Source organism: Quercus lobata, chromosome 9 (genome assembly GCF_001633185.2).
Source record: "Quercus lobata isolate SW786 chromosome 9, ValleyOak3.0 Primary Assembly, whole genome shotgun sequence".
Lineage (NCBI taxonomy): Eukaryota > Viridiplantae > Streptophyta > Magnoliopsida > Fagales > Fagaceae > Quercus > Quercus lobata.
Window position 1 is genome coordinate 21,534,103 of NC_044912.1, and position 7,862 is coordinate 21,541,964.

The following is a 7,862-nucleotide window of genomic DNA, read 5'->3' on the forward strand; positions in this document are numbered from 1 at the left end:
AGTTTTTGCTTTCAGGGGGAGATTTTTTGTTTTTGGTTGGAACTTGTGGAGTTTTTAGATTGTATCTAGGTGCTTCACTGTGTACTTAATTTTTTTAGCTCTTTCCTTGTTTTTGATGGATATTCATGTTAGGGGGAGTTTTATGTTTTTGTTAGTACTTTATTTGTTTCTTGTTTCAAACTGCTTATTGATTTATATTTATTAGTTACTCATTGATATATGTCTTTATTTGTGTGTTGTTTGAAATCAAGAAGTTATTTTTTTTTACTTGTATTATTTCCACACATGCGGTTATGCATTTTGTTTAGTGTTTCAGGAAATATACAGGTTGATTCAATTGAGCTGCTGTCTACACTTACAACTAATGGATAGTAGTTAGGATTGAATTTTTGTTTATGAGCATTATTTTGTAAAGGGCTTTTCATTTTGTAAACTTTGAGCTTATATGTTGTGTTTTGTCACGGATTGCCAAAGGAGGAGTTTGTTAGGTTCTAAAGTTTAGGATTTTATGTATTTAGAACTCTAATTTGTATTGTTGGCAAACCATGATCAAAACAATGTGTTTAGAAGTGTTTAAAACTAGCTCAAAGTTGTAAGTCAATGTAAAGTTGGAATCGAGTGTAAAGCAGAAAGTAGTGTGGCTTTCGGCTTGGCTCGATCGATCGAAGCTTAGGCTCGACTGATCGAATGTCGGGCAGATTGCTTTTCTGCAGATTCGTCCAACTCAGCCCTATGTGTTTTAAAACGTTTTTAGGGTTTCTTATTTGTCCTAAGTATAAAAGGTAAACCCTAGCCACGTTTTAGTGTTGCTCATATTGCGGTTTGTGTAAATCTCTTGTGAGATCTAGAGGAGCTTTCCTTTACACAAACTTAGGGTTTTCAAGGAGGAGATATTCTCTACACCTTGATGATCAAAATAGTTGCTGCCATTAAAGGTTAAAGAATACACAAGCGGGGGTGCTTGTAGCTGGTGGGAATCCAAAGAAAGAAGGAGTCCGTGGATTCGGAGCTTGCACGTGGTCGTGTCAGTAAGTTCTACTGGTTGGTAGCATTAGGAAGTTAAGCGGGGGTGCTTGTAAGTCCTTTTGTATGAACTTCGATTCTTTCTAGTGGATTTTCTTTTTAACTTGAGGATAGCTAGGTTAAATCCTCCCCAAGTTTTTTACCGGTTTGGTTTTCCTGGGTGATCATATCATTGTCTTATTTATTTTCCGCTGCTATGCATGATATGATTGTTTGATTGTGATAACCTAGACTTGGAATTTGGACTAAGTAACAACTTGGCTAATTAACTAGGTTAAATCAATTGTTTTAAGGGGTCTAAAAACTGTCACATACCTTTACCTCACCTTTTTCCTTCAGTGGCTCAACCATCTACTTCTATGTTTGATTTTCCTACTTCTACTCCATCTGCTTCCCTTCCACAGGTTCATAATCCTGATGGTCTTCCCACTCCTGACATTCCTTCTAGTCCTAATCTTCCTTTGGAAGATTCTATTCTAGCTTTTGTAGATTCACTAGCTCCTAATCCATCTCCATCTTTTCCATCTATCATTCCTTCCACCAATGTACCATCTGTTTCTTTGAGGAAGTCTTCCAGGGTGTCTAAACCATTTGCATACTTGACTAATTTTCAGTGCAGCACAATTGTCAGTGATAATCTCACTTCTTCTCCCTCTACCAACAAGTCAGGTATACACTACCTCTTATCCACTTACCTTAATTCCAATAAATTGTCATCCAATTATGCCCATTTTTGTTCTCTCATTTCTGGCATTCCTGAGCCTACATCTTACCATGAGGCAGTCAAGGATCCTAACTAGCAGGATGCCATAGCATCTGAAATTGCTGCTTTGGAAGCAAATCAAACCTAGACCATTACTCCATTACCTACTCACAAAAGGGCTATTGGATGTAAATGGGTTTATAGCTGATGGCTCCTTGGACAGATACAAAGCTAGGCTTGTAGCCAAGGGTTTCACTCAATTAGCTGGTTTGGACTTCACTGACACTTTTTCTCCGGTTGCTAAACTCACCACTGTCAAGACTTTGCTTGCAATTTCTGCTATGAGATGTTGGCATTTGGTTCAGCTTGATGTGAACAATGCCTTTCTTAATGGTGATCTTCATGAAAAGGTTTATATGCAATTGCCTTAGGGATTTTACAGCAAGAGGGAGAACCTAGTTTGCAAGCTTAACAAGTCTTTGTATGGTCTCAAGCAAGCATCAAGGCAGTGGTACTCCAAGTTCTCTACAACCATTTTGAAGTATGGATTCAAGCAATCAAAATTTGATTACTCTTTGTTCACTAAGAAGTTTAACCAGACTTTCATAGCATTGCTAGTTTATGTTGATGACATCCTTATTGCAAGTAATGATATTCAGGTAGTTGAAGATCTCAAAAGCTCTTTGAATCATGAGTTTAAGTTGAAAGATCTTGGTAATTTGAAATATTTTCTTGGTCTTGAGGTGGCTAGATCGAAAAAGGGGATTTCATTGTGCCAAAGAAAATATACACTAGGGGTTCTTAAAGATGCTGGTATGGCAGGTTGTAAGCCTAGCAAAGTGCCAATGGAACAAAACTTGAAATTGAGCAAGTACCAAGGAGATTTATTGCTTGATCCTGGTGTTTATAGAAGGTTGGTTGGAAGGTTGCTATATCTAACTATAACAAGACCAGACATCACACATCCAATCCACAAACTTAGCCAATTCATGGCTAAGCCTAGAAAACCGCATCTTAATGCAGCTTACAAAGTATTGCAATACATTAAAGGGTGTCCTGGTCAAGGCATTCTCCTATCATCAAAATTAGATTTACATTTAAAAGTTTACCCAAATGCAGATTGAGCTTCTTGTGTAGATACTAGAAGATCAACTACAGGGTTTGGTGTGTTCTTGGGAGATTCATTAGTTTCATGGAAATTTAAGAAACAATTTATAGTTTCTAGATCCTCAATTGAAGCTGAGTATAGAGCAATGGCCTTGACTATTTGTGAAATGACTTGGCTGCTGGCTCTATTGAAAGACTTAGAAGTTGATCATTCACAACTTGGCATGCTTTTCTGTGACAATCAGGCAGCAATTTATATTGGCGAGAATCCTGTCTTCCATGAGAGGACAAAGTACATAGAAGTAGACTGTCATTTGGTTTGAGATAAGGTGCAAGAAAAGGTGATTCGTTTGTTCTTTACTCCAACACATACACAGCTAGCATACTTGTTTACCAAAGCACTAAGCCGTCAACAGTTGAGGTTCCTAACTTCCAAGATGAATGTATTAGACATATGCAGCACTGAGTCTCACCTTGATGGGGAGTATCAGAGTGTCAAGGACCAGAGTGCACAGAATAAGAAGAAAGGGAAGAAGGGCAAAACGACACAACAGACAGTTGCAAGTATTTTAGTTCAGTAGCTAAACTACAAGTAGTTTAGATGTTAATTTAATTCAAGTTGTATTACATGTGTGTTGTAACTAATCTTCCCACGTGCAGCAACTAATTTCCTTATAGTTTGGTTAAGTAGTTATGCTTTGGTTTGGGAGCTTAGATACAGAGATTAGGGATAAATGTATATAAGTCTATTTGTTATATAGATTCATTCAATATATGAATTAGAGAAAATTCTTCATCTTTTCTCTCTCAATTTCTCTATGTGTTCCCACATCTTTTCCTTCCTTCATCTTTACATTCTTACACAGGTGAATGTGTTTTTGTTTTTTTGCCTTCTATTGTAACTCTATGCATTGGACCATTGAAAAATTTTGGATTCAACCACCACGCTAATACTTACTATCACACCCCCAACCCAAAAATAATATCCTCAAAGAAAATTATATCAGATAAATCCAAAACTAACCTCTATAATTCAATTTTTAAAAGATCTCCAAAGTATCATTGGAAATAGAAATCCAAACTTCATGTGCACAAACAACAAAAATTACTAATTATAAGAAGAATGATAATACTCCGAATTCCTAAACTCCTCTCATACACACTAATAGTTAGAAGTCCGATCTTACTCTAAACTTCATAAAATTCTCTCATTCGCACAACCTCAACAAAAGCCCCTAAACTTGCTATACTTCATAATTTGTAATTGGAAGGGGAGAAAAAGGGATATTGATAAGTCAACAAGAAACCATAATCCCAATTAACGTTGGTGCGCAAACACACTAACATATATAAAATAAATTGTACATAGGATAAAACTTCGTAGGCTTAGAAATTGTATCTTCATTCGATTGAAAAATTGACATAATTTGCAATGAGTTCCACAAATATGAAGAACTATAATTTACATTGAGTTCCAAAATATGATAAATTTCATTAGAGCTAGAGTGGTTCATATATTCACTCTAATTAATTCATATTCTTAACAATCTTTATATGACTATGGTTACGATATATATGCCCGTGACTAAGGAGAGAGTGCTACCAGAGACTGGGTTTTTAGTAACTTACTTGCTAAAGGCGTGGTAATAATAATATAAATTTTAGCTTATTTTTTTAGAAAAACTAGTCTAGTTTTTTATTTGACAAAATATGAGGCAAAAAAAAAAAAAAAAAAAAATGAAGGATAAAAACTTCCAGTCAAACGGATAGGGCCTTCAATTTTTAATTGGGTGATGTTTTCCAAAATTAAAATTGATAAATGTAATTTATTTAAGATTGACTATGTCACAATAAAATTTAAATGATTTTCCATATCAATTGAAAAGGAAATGTTTGTGAACACAAAAACATAATTTGTGGTAATTTTGCATCTAAAAAAAGAAGAAAAAAATATTGTTTTAAATTGAAAAAAATAAAAAATAAAATATCACTCAATTAATATTTAAAAATAGTAAAGTTCTCAGGCTCTCAGCTAAATTTGTCACTTTAATTCCCAAGATACGTTCAGCCAGATCTGAACAATGATCAATTTGATCATTGATTTTGCGTGTTCTTCACCTTGAAAGCATTTTTCTTTTTCTTTCTTCAGTCAAAAAAAAAAAAAAAAAAGATTAAAGACCCAAGAAAATTCCAAGCATAATTAATGGATAATTGTCGACATTGATGTTGCGTCCATAGATAATGATGCACGGGAAAAGAAAAACAAGATAGTTTCTTTCCACCTTTTTGTTTGAAAAATTGCAACTCTGTACACATGAGACGACCATTGAAAAAATGGATTCAACGACAAGCGTAGATATTGATGTGTCTCGGTTAATCAATTTTCATCGTTAACAGGAAAGAAAAATACAGGTTTGAGACAATGACCACTGATTTTGGCTTCTCTTCACACGGAAAGCATCTTCCACTTTCTCTGTCGAAAAAGAAGAAAATATCCAAATACTGATTCAACGGGGCAGGTGAGTGTGTTTTTGTTTTTTTGCCTTCTATTGCAACTCTATGCGTTGGACCATTGAAAAATTTATGGATTGAACCACCACGCTTATACTTATTATCACACCCCACCCCAAAAATAATATACTCAAAGAAAATTATATCAGATAAATCCAAAACTAACCTCTATAATTCAATTTTTAAAAGATCTCCAAAGTATCATTGGAAATAAAAATCAAAACCTCATGTGCACAAACAACAAAAATTATTAATTATAAGAAGAATGAAATTCTCCGAATTCCTAAACTCCTCTCATACACACTAATTGTTAGAAGTCCAATCTTACTCTAAACTTCATAAAATGCTCTCATTCGCACAACCTCAACAAAAGCTCCTGAACTTGCTATTAAAGGGCATATTGATAAGTCAATAAAGAAAATACACTAACACATACAAAAGCAAATAAAAAATTCAACATAAAAGATAAAATTCATTAATAACAATATAAACAAATATCCACATATGTTGAATTGAAATTTTATTAATAATAATAATATAAAAAAATTCGACATAACATTCATTAATCAAAGAAGAAAGTTGAATCAAATTGCTTTTTTTTTTTTTTTTTTTTTTTTTTTTTTTTTTTTTTACGTTAGTCTCTAGTTTTGCTTAGGTTATATATATATATATATATATATATATATATATATCTATACTAATTGTTACCTTGTACGATGCACGAGAAAACTATTAAAAGTAAGATCCAAAATAAATTATTCACAAAATTATGGTATTAGAATGTATTAAAGTTCATGTAATTTAAGTATCCTCTGAAATAAATACTTAATAAGCACTTTTTCTACATTTTTTTATAATAATATTAATAATGTAAATTTTCAGTTAAGTTCATATATTACCTTGCAAAGAAGTGCATAATATTTGCCTATAGTATCTATACATTGCTATATATTTTTTTATACATTGTTATATATCCTACTTAAACACAATCTATATTTGGATATAAATCATTATAAGTTTCTTTAAGACCTTCTCCTCTCTTATTAAAAATATTTATTATTATCAAAAAAAAATTCTATATAATTAGGAAATTGTCTAAAAATCAAACTGAATTAACCGTTGTTTTTTTTTTGGAGAGAGAGACCCTCTAATATTAATGAATTGACAGTAAAGTGATATTAAATTCTTGGTCAATCACATTGACCATCAGTCAATTAATTATAACGTGTTTCATGACAATATTTAACAAAAAGAGAGGTATTACTAATAACAAATTTCATAATTTAAATCAAAATTCAAATCTACATATATGCATAGTAATTTTTTTTTTTAAATCCGAACCAAATACATTTCACAAACTTCAACAACAAATATGTTTCTCAAAAAAAAAAAAATCTTACAAACCTCAAAACCTCATCGTTCATGCACATATTCTAGAAATCGCAGTTCATGAACATATTCTAACATAAAATTTAATAAATAAAAGTGTAGATATATATATATATATATATATATCTGATACCAAATGGGGGTAAGCTACAACAAAGAGGTGCCGTCGGGTAGAGGGCACTGGGGCGGAAGGGGGTATAGGTTACAAATGCATTGCTATTACAAATGTAAGCTAAGGGAAGGGGGAAGAAAAGAGCCATTCTGATTACAATTGTAGTTCTGAGTACAAAGTAAAAAGCTCTGAGGTAGTTGTGAAAACTGAGCCTGCTGAGGACTGAGGGGAAGAGTCCCTTTTATAGCTGGAGGGAGCTTCGGATCAGATCAGGGGACTGCTGAAATCACGGGAGGTGAAATGCTTTTACCTTCAGGTGAATAACTTTTCAGCCGAAAGCAATAGTAATTCCAATAATTTTGTCTGGGCACTGTTGAGTGAACAGTAACTGGTCACTGTTTATGAACAGTGTTTTGTCCCCTTGTTTTACTGGAATAGTAACTCTTTATGGCAGCCTTGCGCGTGCGGGTACTGTTCTGAATAGTAGCCGATTCTGCAAAGGTGGAGCTTTGAGCTTTCTGGAGGGTTCGGAAGCTGTTTTGGAGCGTCCGTGAGTCATCTTAATCGCTATCCAAGTTGAAAGCATCATAAGGATCTTGAGAATCCTGGAATGGATCAAACTGGAGGCGATTGCAAGAAGCTTCAGAAGAGGCAGGAGAGTTCTTTTCTGCTGACTCTAGCTGGGCTGATTGAAGCAGTAGCTGTTGGGCAAGATCTTTTAGTTCCTTGCTAGACTTTCCGGAGAACTGGGCGGAATCTAGGCTAGACTGTGATCTTGTGCGATGGGCTAAAGACTTCTGAACTGGAAGGGGAAAGTCATTATACATTTTGGTGATAGCATCAGTAGGTCTGAACCTATCCCACCATTTTGTAAAGAATTCCCGATCGAGTATATTCTGGTTGATTGCATAATTCCACATGCTTATCCAGTGGATCTTGTACTTAATTGTCATGTGCAAGATGGCTGGGAACTGGGAAGAATGCTTATCAGTCTGGAACCTGGTACTGAAATACCTT